Source organism: Felis catus, chromosome A1, assembly GCF_018350175.1.
Source record: "Felis catus isolate Fca126 chromosome A1, F.catus_Fca126_mat1.0, whole genome shotgun sequence".
Lineage (NCBI taxonomy): Eukaryota > Metazoa > Chordata > Mammalia > Carnivora > Felidae > Felis > Felis catus.
In genome coordinates this window covers 118308945-118328056 of record NC_058368.1, presented here as the reverse complement: position 1 = coordinate 118328056, position 19112 = coordinate 118308945, and the positions used below count along the sequence as shown (strand labels likewise).

Sequence of the window (19112 nt, the reverse complement as noted above, 5' to 3'; positions counted from 1 at the left end):
TCTCCCTTATACCTTCTCTACTCACCAAATGCTCCTCCTTAGTACTTATCTAAAATGAACTTTAGATATGAGTATTATTAAATTAAGCTATTTGCCTCACTCAACTCTCTAGAGGCAGCCACAAGTAAAAAATTTGGCATGGAACATGGAACTTTTTGCTCACCATGTTTCTATCTAGTGCCCGAAACAATGCCTGACATATAGTAGGTGCTCACTTCTCTTGGATGGATGGACAGCAATCTGTTACCAGTCACCAATGGCCAGCCCCAGGTACAACAGGCTTCGGCCAGTTTTTGTTCCTGTGACTTCTGAAACAATTTTGAAAAACGAGGCCATCTCTACCTACATTTTATTTTTTTTTATTTTTTAAAAAAATTTTTAACATTTATTTATTTTTGAGACAGAGAGAGACAGAGCATGAATGGGGGAGGGTCAGAGAGAGAAGGAGACACAGAATCTGAAACAGGCTCCAGGCTCTGAGCTGTCAGTGCAGAGCCCGACGTGGGGCTCGAACTCACGGACCGCAAGATCGTGACCTGAGCCGAAGTCGGACGCTTAACCGACTGAGCCACCCAGGCGCCCCTCTACCTACATTTTAAAGTTGATGTGTGATATGCTCATCATTTGTTCATAGGGCTTCAAGATAATACCTTCCAGCATATTGTAAATATTGGAATTAAAAACTTAAGTTGTGACATCATTCTTTAAATATACCTATTCACGGGGCGCCTGGGTGGCTCAGTAGGTTAAGCATCCAACTTCGGCTCAGGTCATGATCTCGGGGCTCGTGAATTCGAGCCCCGCGTCGGGTTCTGTGCTGACAGCTCAGAGCCTGGAACCTGCTTCAGATTCTGTGTCTCCCTCTCTCTGCCCCTCCCATGCTCATGCTCTGTCTCTGTCTCTCAATAATAAATAAATGTTAAAAAAAAATTAAATATACCTATTCATCTGTTATTATTTCCGAGATTCCCTATGATTCACTTTCACAGTAGTTTCCCTCAAATTCAAGGAGTAGAAGAAACAAATTTTGTTAAATAAAAAAAAAAAAAAAACAACAACCTTGGGGCACCTGCGTGGCTCAGTCAGTTGAGCACCCAACTTCGGCTCAGGTCATGATCGTGTGTTGGTGTGTTCGAGCCCCGCGTTGGGCTTCTTGCTAACAGCCTGGAGTCTGGAGACTGCTTTGGATTCTGTGTCTCTATGTTTCTCTCTGCCCCTTCCCAGCTTGCACTCTGTCTGTCTCTCTCTCTCACACAAAAATAAACTAAAAAAAGAAAAATACCTTAATCATTAAAGGAAGCTGAATTAAATTATTAAAGGAAGTTTCCAGTTTGGGGACCTGGAGCTGGAGATTTTCACATTTGGAGCAATGGCACCTTAGTAAGATTTGTGGAATGAGGGGTACACTTTCCAGTAAGGGTTATTACCAACACAGGCACTTTCTTAGGCAAATCAGTTTTAGGAAGGTGTGCCTAGAGGAACCAGTTCCCTAAAAACAATCCTTGTGAAGTCTGGACGGCCATTCTGGGGGTAATGCAGCCTAGAGGCCTGCAGGGGGAAGTATTGGACAAGCTGTTCGACTCGATCTCGGGGCTCTATCTCAGGGGTAATGGGCCGCCCAGCCGGGTCCCCTCTGGCGTGTTTGTGTTTGCACAGTGAATTATTCATAGAAAACGGGCTCCAAGGAGAATGGAGGCCAGACTCCTCTATCCTGTATCTAGAGTCAGGGCCCAGGACTGTAAACAGATGAAAACCTTTTTCTCTGTTTCAAGAACTGGAATTAGGAAAGAAATTGAGGAGTGAAGTCATGCATCTGAATCCACCGTGAGGTTTTTTACTTTCCTCTTAGGAAATGAAAACAATAGTGAAATCTCAGTAATTTATAGCTTCAGCACACAGTAAGCACAGTGGCCCAAAACTCCTGCTCTGGAATCAGACAGATGGGTGGCTCTGGTCTTTCCCTGGCCAGCTCACCTTTCCCAGCCTCTGCTTCTCTTGCTGTCCTATCGGAACATGACTACCTTCCTCAGAGGGCTGCTGGGAGGAGAAATGAGCCAGCGCAGGAAAAGGGCTCAGCACATGAATGGCATTTAGCAAGAGCTTAATAAATAACAGTGATGGTCGTGAAGATGATGATACAGCGTTTGTCAGGCATGAGTGTTTCAAAACTTTCCATTCATGTCTGAAGAGGAAAACTCAGAGGTGAAAAACCAAGCCATTTAAACATTTTAAGTTTTATACCCCTGGGAGATAGAAGGAGAAGCAGCCATCCGGTTGGGGGAGGGGGGAGTCAGGGCCCTTCAGTGTTACAACCTCACTCTGTTCCTTGACTTTGCTCCTGAGCGCCTTCCAGGTCTGAAGGTCCCACCCCAGTGCTGATAAGAGGGTCTCTATGTCTAAGATAGTGTTGTATGTTGGTTATGTGACAGGTCCACCAGCCTCAGACATAATAGTAATGGCATTGTTCATTATACTTGTCCTCTGTGAAACCTCACAGGATGGGGGTAAGCTAGTTGACATAAAGTTAGTAATGTGGACTAACTGCTGGGATATATGAAAAGTAAGGTTCACAGCAAGATCCCCACAGTTCTGCCGTATACGGGGAGAGGCAACAGAGACTAGCTCAGACAGAGGCACAGAGACAACTTGGATAAGATAATGGTCCTTTCACCTGGCAGCTATCCAGCCCCCAAATAGCTTTTGTATCCAGCCCAAAAATAAGATCACATGAGAGGGGAGAAAGAAATACACAAGTGCCTGTCCTTGGGCTTTCCGTGGGTACGCCAGCATCAGCCGCACTGGTGGGGGGCCCCGGAGAGGGTGGCCTCCCAGTGCACTGGCTGCCTCCCTCCCCTGGCTCTCCCGGGCTGGGAAAACAACCTGTATCAGGGCGGGTGTGGTGTGTGCTTTGCACTCAGCTCTTCTCTCAGGACTCCCTTGAGCTCCATTCACACCAGAGAGGGAGCAGCAGAGAGAGGACAGGCGGAACCAACAGCCTCAACTCCCGGGGAATAAGGGCATCGCCTCCTTTTGGTGAAGGACACTCCCTTCTGATGGAGAATGGGAACTCCCTTCCTCCTGCAGAGGCCTGCCTGCAGCACTCCCGTTAGGTCACCCTGGACGCTGTAGGCTGCTGTGGCTGCCTCGCCCCAGAAAGAAAGTGCCCCAGAGCCAAAGCAAAGAGGTGAGTGCATCCGTTTCGTTTCTCTGAGGGGCTCATGACTACAGACTTCGTGCTCGGGTCCAGCATGAATGCTCTCCCCTGCCCCTCTTCTTCCTCTTCTCCTCCCTGATCCGGGTCTCTGGCAGACTTGAGTCTGTGTGATGGATGCTAGCTTAAAATACCTGTACTCTCTTCTCTCATTTTGAGGCTACTATGCTCCCAGAAAGAACAGGGTAGGTCCAGTTCTTAGCGGGGAAGTGAGAAATGATTCCCACCAAGTGAATTATGTTTGCTGAGATCCAAGAAGATGTTTTCCAAGAAACCATTAGACAAATCCCATTGCAGTCGAGTTCATCTTAGTTTTAAAAAGCCCTGCATGAAATAGGAAACAAAAGGAGGCTGGCTCATTCCTTATTATTGGACAAAAGGGAAAAAAAAACCCACAAGGGAGATGTGCAGATCTTCCTCTCTCCTCATTCCTTCCACACCTTTTCCTGACTTCTTAGAACCCTGTAAAATACACTTAACAGATCCCAGAACTCATTTCTTTGGTTGAGAACAAGAGGGATAAAATGCAGGGTTTGGGGAGAATTGCTCTGTAAGCCAATTCGAGGGACAAAGAAGACAAGGCAATTTTGCAGTCTCGGCTTCCCCTCCCAAGCACATGACATGTACTTGTGCCTGTCTGGGGATGTGTACAGATGTCGCCATCACTAGCAAATGCGTACCACTGAGCCTTGTTACACACCACGCCACCCCCTGACTATGGACTACAAATACCTATGCTAAGAAGAAGCCCACAAAACATAGGTGGGAGCAAGACACTCCAACAAAGCAGGATTCTTTTAGCGACAATAGACTGAAACCCGGTTTGAAGAGACTTGTGCCAAAAGAAGGAAATTTGTTTGCTTGTGTAACTGAAAAGGCTGTGGTATGGTGGGATCCAGGTGCCCAGATGGTAGCATCCCAACTCTGTTTCTCTCCGTTTCTTGGCTCTGCATCCCCGTGTCATTGTATCCCAGGAAGACTCACATAAGGCAGTGGCAAGATGGCCACCAGCAACTCCAGGCTGACACCCTAATGGCAAAGCCACCCTCTAGAAGAGGCATGTCCTTTTCCCAAGAGTCTAGAGTCTCAGAGTCGCATCTCACTGAACCAGTGTGGGCACTGTGGCCATCCTTGCCATGGGGTGTAGTCATCCCCACCCAAACCACACAGACTGGAAGGAATGAAGGGCTGGGTCCCCAAAGATAACCAAGGTGCTAGTCCTAGAGGAGGGGCCTGGACACAATGCTTGCCACTGTGCATTGCTATTTTTGTGATGGTCTGGATGAAGACTTAAAACTCCTCCAACATCACATCTCCTCCCTCTTATAGTCCACAAAAATCAGTGACAGAAAGTCTCATAATAAGGAGAGTTATTAGTAGAAGTGACTGAAAGACCCCATGGCATCTCATTCCTAGAGAGACCCCCACATAGTGCAAAAGAAAACAGAAGGCTTTTCTCGGGCTCAGTGCCCAGACGACCCATCATGACGAGACCTACCTAGGCCCCCAACCTTGCCCGTGTGCAGACAGATCTCCCCTCCTCGGTCCCCTGTCCTTGTCCACCTGTGTCTCCCTCTGCTCTGTGGATGTGAACCCACCCTGCCTTTCAAGGGCCAGCCTCAGTGCTGCCTTCCCTGAGGCCTTCCCTGGCTCGTGGAGCCTTTCTGCAATCTCGCACCCTGTAAAAAACTTGAATTTTACATTCCTGGGGGAAACTGGATTTTATCCCTAGCCCTCTCTGTGGTGTCTGACACATAGCAAGTGCCAAGTGACCAATAGAAACCCAGCTTCCCTAAATACCTGAGAGAGGATGGCTAGGTTATGTGAAGTCCTAAATTCTGATTTTAAAAGTAATGTAATAATTATAGCAAACATTAATTGAGCTCCAACTGTATGCTGCAGCCTCAGAGGCATCATCTCAGGTAACCTTCACAATGACCCTACAAGGCAAATATTGGCATTATCCCTCATCTAACATATGGGGAAACTGAGGCTCATAGAATTAACTTACTTGTCCCTTAAGCGGTGACATGGGAGTTAGAGCCCAGGCATGCCTGCCATCTCATTTCCTATTAAATTTGGCATTTACATACTTATCAGGGGAGCTTCTGGCTGCCTGATTTTCAAGACCAAGGAACACCGTTGGCTGGTCAAAGAGCATGAGTAAGCTTGGGTGTTTTGGACCCACCTTCTGCCACTTGGGGCTCTGAGTGCCTCTACAGGGGGGTCCTTATTAGTTTGTACCCAGGGGTGAAGAGACACTTGCCTACCCCAAAGCCACAAAGGTCAGGGGAGCATGGATTTCACAAAAGGAGATGCCTCTGGGGCCCTGAAGAGGGAGGTACTTTTGAGGAAATGTTAGCTGAAAGTGGGTTTTAGAATTTCAACTTGCCCTTTTGGCTGTCCATCGTTGGGCAGATGGCCCTGACGTTTCTACCCTCACAGGGTAGTTCGCAGGATTGGGAAAGCAACAAAACCTGATCTCAAAGGAAACCAAAATGTTGAGACTATGGTGAGTATTTTTTTGGACTACCTATGCTTCTAACAACCAGCCACTGGCCTGTTGTCTGATGCTGTCACCTCTGATGCCAGCGAGGCCCTTGGTTTGAGGGTATGTGGTTTCCGTGACACACACTGACCTATTCGTATGGGTCAGCATCTTCTCAAGAGCAGATCCTATTTGATTTAGGCCATTAATCCTCACAAGGTCCTGCAGGAGGGTTAGAGACCTGGCGCCCTCACAAGTGAGACACGGCAAGACTGATAGGGTCCCAGATTACCTAGAAGCAGAGAAGGGCCTAGCCTGGGGGTAACAGAGCTCTGAGGTCTTAGGATCCAAGCCTGCTCGCTTCTCCATGAGTTTACTGTAAAAAAAAAAAAAAAAAAAAAAATTAAAACCAAAAGAATTATACAGGCTAAGTAAAACTCTTTGGGTAAGTCTTTCAGAGGAAAACCACTGTCAGACCCAACAGAAATGAAAATATATGTTCTCACAAAAACTATACATGTCCATGGCAGCATCATTCATCACAGTCCAAACAGGGAAACAAGCCAAAAGTCCATTCACCGATGAATGGATAAATAAAATGTGGCATATCCACACAATGAAATACTACTCAGCGATAAAAAGGAATGAAGTGCTGAAACATGCTGTAACACCGATGAACCTCAGAGACATTATGCTTTTGAAGGGAAAGAAACCCATACTGTATGATTTCATCGCTACGAAACGGCCATAACAGGCAATTCTACAGAGACAGAAAGTACACTGGTGGTTGCCTAGGCCTGGCAGGAACATGGTGTGGGGAGTACTTGCTAATGAGCATGGGGTTTCTTTTTGGGGATGACAAAACTGTTCTAAAATTAGCGGTGATGGCTGCACAACCACGTGAATACACTGAAACCATTTAATTGTTTACTTTAAATGAGTGAACTATACGGTATGTGAATTATATCTCAAAGTTGTTTAAAAACCCAACCATGGCTAATCAAATAATGAACCCAGTGACGGCTTCCCTGAAGGATGTGGCCTCACCCCATCTGCTCTGATAAGCTTAGGTCTTCTCCCACAGAGCTCGGCCACAGACCACCCAGACAATCCAAGTGGAAAGAATACAGATGGGAAAAACGCGATCCTTAGATTTCTCCACAGAGTCTAAGCTGGGAGGATTTCTGTTCCCCTCTTTCCTGTGTGGATTATTCAAAATGTTATGGAAGCGATCTCACTATTCTCTTTTCATTTCTGGGTTTCAAGTCCTGCTCCAAAAAGCATTCTCCCTTCTAAGATTATAAATCTTATTGGGGCTCTGAGTGCCTCTACAGGGGGGTCCTTATTAGTTTGTACCTTATTTAAAATAAATAATAAGATTATTAATCTTATTAATTCATGTTTTCCTCTAAGGTTTGTCTTCTTACATTTAACTTTCTGATTCCTGAGGAATTTAAATGCTAAACTAAGGATCCACGTTGTTTCTGGTTTTTTGCCACATAGACAGACAATTCACAAATCAGGAGTTTTGAATTTTGACTTGGGGTATCTTGTAACTTCCAGGAATTACACATAAAAAAGGTGTGTGTGTGTGTGTGTGTGTGTGTGTGTGTGTTCAGGAAAAGGGTTACAGACCTTGTCAGATTCTCAGGGGTTTTGTACTCACAGGAAAACCACTGGCCTCCCTACATTTCATAACCTGGGGTCCAGGTAGACTATGTATGTATCTTCCAAAGCACGAGGCAGAATCCAAGCCAAGGGGACAATTATTAAACAACTACAGGGGAGGCCTGAGCGATTACTTCTGGGCAAAATTCTCTATCACATGTCAAGTGAGAGTCATCCCACCTTTTGTTCTCATGGTTTACTGAGGCAGAGAACAAGATGGGACTCCCATGGATCTCCCAGGGCCTATAAAACGTTACATTTTTATTCATCTGCTGACAAATCAGTGGAGCTAATAAATCATGTTCTAAAAGTAGCTGACAAAACTTGGACCCTCTTGTCACAAAGAATTTGAGGAGACTTACAGACACAAATATAAGTAAATAATGAAGTGGAAAAGCCATGACAAAGAAGGTGGCAGTCCCTCAGGTGCACACTCATACATTCATGTGACAAATACATATGCACACCCACCGTGGGCCAGGCACTGTCGAGACTGAGGGTTCTCAGAGTTTGGTTCCTGGACGCAGTTTCACCATCATCTGGGAACTTGCCAGCCGTGCACATTTCCAGGCCCACTCCAGACCTCCTGAATTAGAAGCTTTGGAGGTGGGGCCCAGCAATCTGTGTTTTGATCAACCCTCCACGTGATTCCGACGCACATCCAAGCTTGAGAACCGCTGGTCTAGACACGGAGGATGTAATGGTGAAAAGACAGATGAAATCCCTGCTTTCCTCATGGAGTTTATATTCCAGTGTGTGTGGCAGAGGGGCCAGGAAACAAACCGGTAAACAGCTAACTGAATATCATAATGTTCCATGGCAGTAAGGTCTGTGAAGGAAACGAAAGCAGGAGGATGTGAAGAACAGTGACAGGGGCTGATTTAGAGCAGGTGGTCAGGGAGAAGGTGATCTAAAATGAGACAAGAATGATAAGCAAGAGCTTGCCATACAAAGAGGGGCAGAAAACAAATGTGTACACCTCAGGAAGCAGGAGTAGCAGGGGCAAAGGTCCTGAGGCAGGACGTTTGGCCTAGATGAGTAGTATGACTGGAACAAATGACCAAGCAGTTCATAGGAGGTGGACTTAGGGAAGCGGTTGGTGATAGCAAGCTTAGCTTTCATTCTTAGAGCAAGTCAAAGGCCCTGGACAGTTGTGAACAAACAGGTATATGATCTGATTTATCTTTTAGCAGGATCCCTCTGGAATGAACTATAGAGAGTAAGTTGGGTAGAAGCAGGGAAATCAGCTAGGAGGATTTTGCAATAGCCCAGGAACACTGGTGCTTGGACGGACTACACCAATGTGCAGAGATTTATTACTAAGTGAAAAGCAAACAACAATGCAGGACATTGCTCGTAAATTGTTTTTGAGCATATACACATTCAGGTGTAGGAAGCCGTTTCCCCACTAAAGGGTCCAGGAAAAAAAAAAAAAGTTAATAGTGGTTATCTTTGGGGAGAGGGCTTAATGAGGGTCATTTTATACCCTTCTGTACATTGTGCATGTGGCCATGTGTGCAAAGCATTACTTTTATTTAAAGATAAAATATTTTAAAATAAAAATTTAAAAATTGAGATAAAAGAAAACATAAAATAGAAGAGGCAGTGGGTGATCAATATCACAGAGAAGAAGAAGCCCACCCCTCATGGGTTAGTCCCTTCCAAGTACAATCCCCAGAAGAAGCCAGAGAGCCAGGCTGACCCTGGGGTGAGCTCCTGTTCTTGGATTACCATAGGATCAGGTGACTGCCCCCTTGAGAACCATTGGGCCCTGTTTCTGTCCTGCAGCTCTGTGACGTTTGTGGCTTTCAGGTCTCCTCAGGCAACTAATACAATTTCCTGTAAACGTCTGCGGCATTTCCCTATGCCCCGTGTGTCAAATCCCTCCCCTCCGTCATCCTGGCAGTTGGTTCGCCATGAGGCCAGCATGCCCTTCATTTAATTGCATGATTTGGCATAAACAGAAGGAAATACTTTGCTAGGGGAGAGAGTAGAGTGCAGCATCTGATTTCTCCTGTCAGCTGATTAGGATTTGTTGTGTCCCAACAAGGTCAAATGGAATTAGAAAGAAAATGCAGTGTGTCTGGTGTGTGTTTCAAATAACTGCATCATTTATGGAAATAGGACGAACGAATGGGGACATTTTAAAGCCAATACTGACTGTCAGCTTCAAGATTCAAGGCACAAGAAGCCATTGTTTCTATGTTATGCCCAGAGAGAGAGAGAGAATAGTTGCTGGGGGCATTTTGAATTCTGCTGATTCTATCTGTCATGCTTTGGTTCCACTCTCATGTTGGGGCAATTAAAAAGTGATGTCTGCTTTTCAGAGGCCCCAAGCACAGAATAAGTCAAGGCATGGAAATGCCACATTCTACTTTTAGCACTCTTCTAAGGCTCTTATAAGAGGTTTAGAGCCACGTTCTGTGATAGCCACTGCTGCAAGCGCTCCATTGTGAATCAATCTCTTAGGATGTGGAAAGAAAAATCTCACTTCCAGAAGCAGCCACATTTCAGGTGTGGATGACTCCGGCCATGGCCACACCTCTGTGGATAAAACTACAAGGCTTCTACCAGGATTTCTGTTGGTCTTGCAAATCTGCCATGTTCTTCCTTTCACAGACCCACCCCCTGCAGTGTTAGTAGGCCTGCATATAGGGTGTTTTTTTTTTAATGTTTATTTATTTATTTTGAGAGAGAGAGACCACAAGCAGGGGAGAGGGGCAGAGGGAGAGATAGAGAATCCCAAGCAGGCTCCATGTTCAACACGGAGACTGATACGGGGTTTGATCTGCCAACCCTGAGATTGTGACCTGAGCCGAAATTGAGAGTTGGACACTTAACCGACGGAGCCCCCCAGGCATCCCCCTGCAGATAGGTTTTAATCATTGCAGAAACGGCTTTAAATGTGGTCTAAGAGCTTTGAGGGAAGGTATGTTTCTGTTACATGACCTGCATAGGATCTAGAGTATTATGGATGCTTAATGAACAGCCTCAACAGCTATTATTTCCTGGCCCAGAGCTGGAGGGCTATTCTGAGGCCAGACCTTCAGACAAGGCAATCTCCAAGTCTCTTCCCAGGCTAAATAATAGGCCAGAAAGCATTAACATTATCATGTCTCATGACTCAAAACATCCAAATGTATATTATTTAAAAGACAAATTTAGATGCTTGATATGAAAGTTGAAATAAATGTGGAATTTGGGGGATATTAAGGTGAAATTTTTAAAAATTCAATATTGAGGGGAATTATATTACAGTAAATACTCTAAGGAACTGAGGATTCATTATTTCCCAGTATTTGGACAGTAACATTGCTGAATATCAGATATGCAGTAAAGAAATTAGTTTAGGGGCGCCCAGGTGGCTCAGTCTATTAGGCATCCAACTTTGGCTCAGGTCATGATCTCATGGTTCATGAGTTCAAGCCCCACATTGGACTCTGTGCTGACAACTCAGAGCCTGGAGCCTTCTTCAGATTCTGTGTCTCCCTCTCTCTGCCCCTCCCTCGCTTGCACTCTGTCTCTCTCTTGAAGATAAATAAACATGAAAGAAAGAAAGAAAGAAAAAGAAAGAAAGAAAGAAAGAAAGAAAGAAAGAAGAAAGAAAGAAAGAAAGAAAAAGAAAAAGGAGTTTATATCAGTAGCTAGGGATTATCTTTGTGGAAAATCCTTGTAGGTTTTTTTTTTTTTTTTAACAGCAGTTCACAACTGGACAGAATGGAGAAATAACATTAAAATAATGACTTACACTTGTGTTACCCGTTTTCAAGGTGCTTTCACACATTTTGGCACACTGGATGGTCCCATTACTCCTGTTGGCTTGCAGGGAAGATGCGGTTAGCAGTCTCATCCATCTCCTTTAGGAAGGATGGAATGGGAACCCGGCCGAGCTGCACAGGAAGGGTCAACCACACAGTGTGGGCAGGTTCAAGGGCATGACCCTGAGCTAGGGACACCTGCTTTTAGTCACAGCAAAGGCTTTTATTAGGGGATGCACGCTGGGTGAGACCCTGAGCCGCATCTCTGTCCTGAGAATTTTTAGTTAGCTATTTAATGGGTTTAATTTCCTAATTTACTGTTTCCTAACCTTAAGATCTATCTTTCCATGTGGTTGAAAGTTAACATGCACACTGGAGGTAGCATAATAATTCTCCAGTATTGAGAAGACGATTATCCGAAATTTTTTTATATTTCTGTGCTTCAGAAGGTCCTTTGGAATTGTGTAGACACTCAGGAAGATCATTATTTTTGAAAGCAAATTATGAGTATCTTTGAATATATAGACATGGCAGCTCACAGAGGTTCCAATTAATAAAATTTAGTGAAATAATTTTTTTTCTGTACTTTTCAAGTCCCTTTCAGGAGAGCCGTGGCTTATCCATCCTGTTCCAGGGAATGAGCTTCTCGGAGGCTCATCTCCTCAAAAGGCACAAAAACGGCTCCCTGGATACCACGTGATGCCTTTGGAGAGAGGCTCCCACCTCCACCTTCCAAGGGGAGGTGGAGACCAGAGAGCATTATTTTTTTTTTAATGTTTTTGTTTTTGTTTTGATAGAGAGAGAGAGAGAGAGAGAGAGAGAGAGAGTAGGGAGGGACAGAGACAGAGGGAGACACAGAATCCGAAGCAGGCTCCAGGCTCTGACCTGTCAGCACAGAGCCCAAGATGAGGCTTGAACCCACGAACTGAGAGATCATGATCTGAGCCAAAGTCGGATGCTCAACCGACTGAGCCACCCAGGTGCCCCCAGAGAGCATATTTCTAGCTCTCACAGGTCAATCCGTACCTGTCTATCTGAATCAGCAGGCGGGCGGGCTGGGACAAACATTCATGCACACAAACACATACCTCCCAGGCTTCCAAAGCCTATATAAGGAGTAGAGACCTTCTTCAGTTATAGGAAACTATTCATCATGTTTCCATTTAGTCTCTTCAAAGATACCTCCTGATCCACATCCTTTTAATCCAATTTCCAGCTTCATTCCCTACCTGCCAGCCAAAGAGTTATTTGTACAGGCAGCTTCCTCCCTTCCTCACCCTGTCCTGGCCAGCGGCATGAAGATGATGCCTGTGGTCCTTTAATGAAATCCCCGCCCCTGGAGCTGGGCTCACCTGAGGATTCATTAGCCCGGTTCAGCAGTGACAGGCTTGACCACTGGTCAGGAACGACAGAAATACTCGCTCCACAGCCCCATCCAGCCCTAGCCTGGACAGCCATTGCCTTGGATGGCTTTGCGACATGCCCGTTGCAAGGCTTGGCCCTAGGAATGGCACAAACAGACACACACACACTCTGCCACACGCAGACACCTACACCCTGCGCAGGGATGCCAGATGACAGAACAGAAAAGGACTCTTTCATCCGGCAGCCTTCTGATTCCAGAGGAGCGTCTCTGAGCCACGACCTGCTGTTTCCCTGGTGACTGAGGCTTCCAAATAAACAGGATTCTGCTCAGACAGGCCAGTAGTCCATTCGGCTCAGCCATTTGCCCCAAGACAAACCACGTTAAAATAACACCCAGGATAGCTGCCGTCTGTCGTCTCTGCCTCCCTTCCCTGCTGGCCAATAGCTCTGCCTGCTGCTGGCTGTCCAGAGTTGGGGGCACTTAGAGCTCTGTGTATGTCCCTGTGGGTGGGGTCAGTGCGGGCTAGAGTCTACAGGCAGGTCCCCTCTGCTGATAAACAAGGTCAGAGAGAGACCCAGAGGCTGGCATTCTCAGCTCCCCAGCCTGCCTCCCTGCTTCCCACACGGCCCTGCGGGACTGGTAGCCGGCTCTGTGGCATGGTGTCTGGAGGCAGACCAGCAACCTGATGTGCATGCCACGGCCCGTCCCCTCTCCCCACACAGAGCTGCAGTAACCGAGAAGTTCAGAGAGCCGGCGTGGGGCTGCTGGGAAAGCAGCCGCAGCACAGTGACAGTGACACGGAGCAGACGACACCCAGTGGATTTCCGTGTTGCCCTTGGACGAAGAGGCACAGTCCTCAGCCTACAAGGTTTTCAGGTAAGAATCTGAGTCTCCGTTTCGGGGAGGAAAGAGCAGGTTGTGTGCAGAGCTGAGGGCGTGCGTATGTGTGTGTGTCCAAGTGCAAGGATAATATTACATGGAGAGGGGGGAAAAAACGGGAAGACTGAAGGCAGTGGGATGTTTTAAGCGGATACCACTGGAACCAGTTCCCCGGCAAGTGGATCCCCAGAGGCTCGCCTCTGGCTGGGTTGTTTAATCCGTGGTGTTGGCCGCTCTGGGGAGAGGCATCGCCCGTGGCACAGGCATGTAAAAATAGCACCTAGACTTCAGAGACTGTAAAAAACGATCCTGCACCATGCTGCCCCAGCACCTTTATTCCTCCACTGCCGGGCCGATGAGGACTGGAGGGGGCGGAATGTCCTCATTTACTGAAGCGCTGGATACAGCCCCTTCGGTTCCGCAGAAGCCAAAATCGGTGGCTTTAGTAAGTCTGGAGGGCGTGAGCCCGCTGTGTCACACTCACCCTCTTGGGGAACCTGGACATTCAGCTGCCTCGGGAAGGCTGTTCACTGAGCACCTCAGACTTTATCCAAATTTTGATACAAAAGTCGGGCTGAAATACAGGATTAGCCGAATGTGATACGATAGGCGGCTATTCGGATGGCCCCGTGGCTCACCTGGACTATTCCTTACCTTCCTTCTGATCTTTGAATATCACACGCTCATCTCAGTGCCCCTGCAGACTGGCACTGGAGGAGAAGGTGCGGGAATGGCTAGCCACATCCACGTCACTATTACATGCCCAAAGTGTGCAAGGCTTCTAGAGAAGAACACTTGAAAAATTCAGACCTCCAGGTCTGGGGGAGAATTTAGGCATCAAGTGCCCATTTTTCAGAGACCCAAGAGGAACTCACCTTATCTGGACACTGGGGTCTAAGAGCTCCCTGCGTGACTCAGCAGAATGTAAACATTCAATGCTCTCTCTAGCTGCTTTAACCACTGCGCCGCCCCCCCCCCCCACCCCCCAACCTCCCCACACACTCTTCTGCATTCTTTTTCTGCTTTGGCACTTTCCCTTTCATTCCCTACAGAGATGTGATTGTTTATGATGTAGTTCTGCAAACAGCGGTGGGAGAGGCGAGCATCCGCCAAAGAACGACCGGGGCTTTGTGTGAGGCTCAGCCAGCCCTGATGGTGGCAGAGGGTTGAAAAGAAATAAGCCCGGCTTTGCAAAGTGGTGTCCAGTGAAGGGCTGGCCGGCTGTTTACTGGGACTGTCTGAGTGAATGAGTGTGGATTTTGGTGGAGACTGTGATTCACAGTCACAAATTCCCTTTTCCTTTGTTTTCTTTGTGTTGGTCATTGAGGGCTTCTGAGGAAATTCCCCTTTTCAGATTGTGTATCTGAAGGCAAGATCATCAAAGGTGCTGCTGAGGGCAGCTGGTGAGCACTGGAGGCTTCTTCTGTTGACCCTGCCTTTGCTAGTATGAGTAAATGGCTTTGCAGATGAAGTACTTGATCAAAGGCCAAACTGATACACAAATAATGAAGGGAGAAAAACAGAGTTTCTTGTAAACTCTCTCCCAGATCTGCTGTGCATACATACAGATACGGCTTGTCTGGTTCCGAAAAGGATTTAAGGAAGCGCTATGAGGTTGGTTAAGTGGTTTCACGCCATAGGCCAGTAGCATCAACCACGATGATGATGCTTTCAGTGGTGAGGGTGGACGGCATCTTAGGCTCCACCTACACTAAGTGATGGGATGCCTGACCCAGGATGGAGAGTGTGCTCGCTCGCCTGGCTCACATGCGTTCTGTGGATGCTAGTATACCGTGGAGGATCACGGAGCTGCCAGGCCTGCTGGGCCACCCTCTAGGAGTGAGGGAGGTACAGAGTGTAAGGCATTCCCCATCCACCTTATCAAAGGGTGTTGCTTGGCCAACGCAATGCTCCTTGAGTTAAGCTGCTGGAAAAGCAATCTGTCACGGGTGCTGCAAGCATACCCGGTTTTAGGTAAATCTAATGCCTACACGTGAAACGAATTGTAGGTGGATGAAGATTTTTCCCCCCTGTTTTTCACTAATCAACACATGCTCACGGAGTACTGACAAGGGGTCCCATCTCAAGGTACAACTGGATTGAGCCCACTCAGCCACAGAAAAGGGAGGGCACCTACCTGGGGGGGGGGCAGGTAACAGAGAGTGAGTGTGGACTGACAGGATGTCCAACTCAGCTGGGAGGCAGGGTCCAAGGTATGGGAACAAGGGCAAGCATCCAGGCCAGTGGTCTACAGAGAGAGAAGAGGAAGGAAGGGAATATGAAGTGTCTGATTCCTAAATATTCCGAATTAAGAGAGGCAGCCTAATATAGTGGTCAAGTGCATAGATTCTGCAGCGGGGCTCCCTGGGGTTCAGATTCAGACTGTGCCATTTATTAATCCTGTGGCTTTGTGCCTCAGTTTCCGCATCTGTAAAATGGGGTAAAAAAGTACCAACCTTGTCGCTGAAAGGCTCAAATGAGTCATGCTCTTAGTGCCTGGCTTATAGTAACTACTATGTATTTGCTATTGTTATTATTAGCGAAAGGTGAGTTCTGAACATGCTGTACACAAGTCCTTTTGTTCCAAAGTCCAAAGTGACACTTTATGTTTCCTGTGCCCTTACTATGTGCCGGGTACCCGACTTGGCTTTATGTATCTGACCTTGCTGAATTCTCATAACAACCTTGGGAAGTAGGAATTGAGGCTTGCTGGGCTGGGCCATTTGCCGAAGTCCACGCAGTCACCAAGTGACAGAGCCACATGTCATACCCAGGCTGTGCTCCCACCTGATTTGCCATGTATGTTTTATCGGATCACTGGAGGGGTCCTAAGAGACAGGTGGAATTTGGTGACAGGAATTCACGACAGGTGATATTTGAAGACCTAGGAAAGTAGGCCAGGATTTGGAAACTCTCCTAAGAAAGGCAGACCCCCGGGGGTGCCTGGGTGGCTCAGTCGGTTAAGCATCTGATTTCAGCTCATGCCATGATCCGTGATCTCATGGTTCTTGGGTTCGAGCCCCACATCAGACTGTGCCAACAGCTCAGAGCCTGGAGCCTGCTTCGGATTCTGTGTGTGTGTGTGTGTGTGTGTGTGTGTCTGCTCCGCCCCCATTCACACTCTATCTCTCTCTCTCTCAAAAATAAATAAACGTTTTTTAAAAAATTTAAAAAAAGAAAGAAAAAAAGGCAGACCCCAGCTTGGCCCACAGTCAGACTCTCCACTTTGAGGACCTAAGGCTTTTGAGACCAGGTCTTCAGGAATAAGACACGAATGCAGTCACGGGGGAACAAGAAGGGCCTCAGGTTTTCCTGAACCAGTCAGCAGATGATGCCCAAGAAGAGAGGAAATGGTGCCTGATGACAGACACAGAGGCAGAGGCACAAGCCTGCTGGGCCAGCACCCCGCTTCAACTCTGCAGGCCTGAGGTCAGAGGTCAGCTTGAGCTCAGCTCGACGTCAAGACTGGGTGACTCCAGTCGTAGAGAGAGAAGGGATGGGCCATCCAGAACTTGGTGTCTGTAAAAGACTCGATCTGCCGGGGCAACCCCTCTAAGGAGAACGTTTAAAATACGACAGAGATTTGTTTTCTGCATAACTGCTCACGACCTCTGACTTTGTCCAGGGAATGCTAGTGGTGGGGACAGGCATGAGGAGCAAGCCCCTCTTGCACCAGAGCTGTACAGGTGGGGGGGAGGGACCTCAGACAAGACTCCCCTCTATCTCTCCAGGACCTGTAGTTTGCAAACAAATGTGCATAAGAATCACAGGGGAGCTTGTTTAAAAAATCAGGTACCCAGGTCCGGCCCACCGAAGTCCCGACTTAGCCAGGTTCCGGAGGGACCCACGATTTTGCATTTCCTGGGTAGGACCCAGGTGATTCCATCTTTGGTCCACAGGGGACAGTTGAGGAAACCCAAGTCTGACCATGGCTCTGGTTCTTTTCCCTTCATTGCTGTGAACGAGAACATGGAGTCATTTGGTCTGAGTCAGGGACAAGTGGCCTCTTCCTTGTCATCCCCTCCTTCCTGAATTACCATCTTCCTCGGACTAGCCCTCCACGTGTTGCAACATCCACGACAGTGTCCACACTGCATGCCGAGTTGTTATGTGCCAGGCACAGGGCCAACCCCTTCATGCTATTCCCTCACTCAACCCTCACAACCACCCCATAAGTTAGGTGCAATTATTACCCACCTTTTCCAAGTGAGGGGAAAGCCCTCGCTGCTAGGAAGTGGCCGATCTGGGGTATGAACTCTGGACAAGCAGATTACCAGAGCACCATCATGGAACCTCCTATCAGCGGAGTTTTACCAGTTGGTCACTTCAGCCTTCCCTTCTCGCTCTTGGGTGCCTTTCTCTGGTTCACGTTCCTCTCTGGTCTGCTTCCATTCCCAGGCCCCCGTGTAACTTCCTCAGAAGATGATGCGGCCCTGTGCTCCCCTACTTTCTTCTCATTCAATAAATCAGAAAGGGCTGGGGCAATGGGCAGGTGGAAGGCAGGTGTTAGGAGCTGAACTACGTCCTCTCCTTAAATTCACATGTTGAAGTCCTAACCTGCAGAGTATCAGAATGTGACCTTATTTGGAGATGCCTTTACAGAGGATATCGAGTTTAAATGATGTCATTAGGGTGGGCCCTAATGCCAGCATGACTGGCATCCTTATAGAATGGGGAAATTGGGACAGAAAGACATACCTAGAGGGAAGATGGCATGAAGACACAGGGAAAAGAAGGCCATCTACAAGTCATGGAGAGAGGCCTGGAACAACGCTTCTCCTCCCAGCCCTCAGAAGGAACCAGCCCTGCTGATATCTTGACCTTGGACTTCTGGCCTCCAGAACTGTGAGCCAATACACTTCTGTTGTTTAAGCCACCAGTCTGTGGTACTTGTTGGGGGAGCCCTGGAAAACTACTATGGTGGGAGCCTAGGTTCACCCCCAGGTCCTGAGTTTGGAGTGATCTAGTTTGAGGCCAACACATCCTACCAAGTTATGACAACTTTCTCGTCTCTTTAACTCAGGAGTCAACTTCTGTTGACTTTAAACAGTGTTCATGGGACTCACAGATAGTCTAAGTCCCAGGAAGGAAGAAGGAATGAGCAGCAAGGATGACAAGGGGAGGAGAGAGGAGGGAAGGGAAAGTAAAGAAATAAAGAGGCAGCCGGATAAAGAGGACAGAGAATGGGGACTGGGAGGGGGGTTACTTGAGGGTCACTAGTGCCTTCACCTCAGGTTCATTCACCTCATTTGTGAGCTACTGCCAGTGTGCCAGGGAGCATGCTAGACACCGGGGCTGTGATACAGCCTGGAACGGACGGTTCCCGCCTTCCTGAAAGCTAGAGGCTAGAGAGGGACACGGACTCAATCACGCAGTAATTCTCCTGCGTGTCTCAGGAAAGCATATGCAGTACCGGACCCAGTCATGGGGTCTGGAAAGGTTTTGGGGAGTTCGTGACGCTTGGGTTGAGATGTAGGGGATGGGCAAGCGTCCACTGGGTGAGGGATGAGTGTTTCAGACGGAGGGAAAATACTGCAAAGGTCACACAGTGTGAGGAAGTGCAGCCTTGCCAAGGGGTGGAGGAAAGGCCAGTATGGCTGGAAGAAGGAAGGGAAGAATGAATGTAGGGAAGAAGGGGGATGGGTCAGAGAGCAAGGCCCAAGAGGGGGCCAGACCATGGCAGCTGGGTTGACAGTTTGGGTCCTTCAAGTGAGAACCACAGAAAGCCAGAGAAGGAAGGAA

The 19112-nt window shown here is 47.6% G+C and overlaps 1 protein-coding gene across 6 annotated transcripts in view; it reads left to right on the top strand.

Moving 5' to 3' along the window:
• Nucleotides 1-2757: 2757 nt before the first annotated feature.
• FGF1 (fibroblast growth factor 1) overlaps nt 2758-19112 on the top strand; it is a 106039-nt gene continuing 89684 nt past the window's right edge. Inside the window, exons 1-2 of one of the 6 annotated variants that reach the window (XM_011282711.3) lie at nt 2758-3184; nt 13214-13367. The gene's annotated coding sequence lies outside the window, so the exon portion shown is untranslated. Of the gene's footprint in view, nt 3185-12511; nt 12785-12996; nt 13368-19112 lie in introns of those variants that run through there. The other 5 variants (XM_011282709.4, XM_019833813.3, XM_011282701.4 and 2 more) reach the window with 5 other exon arrangements.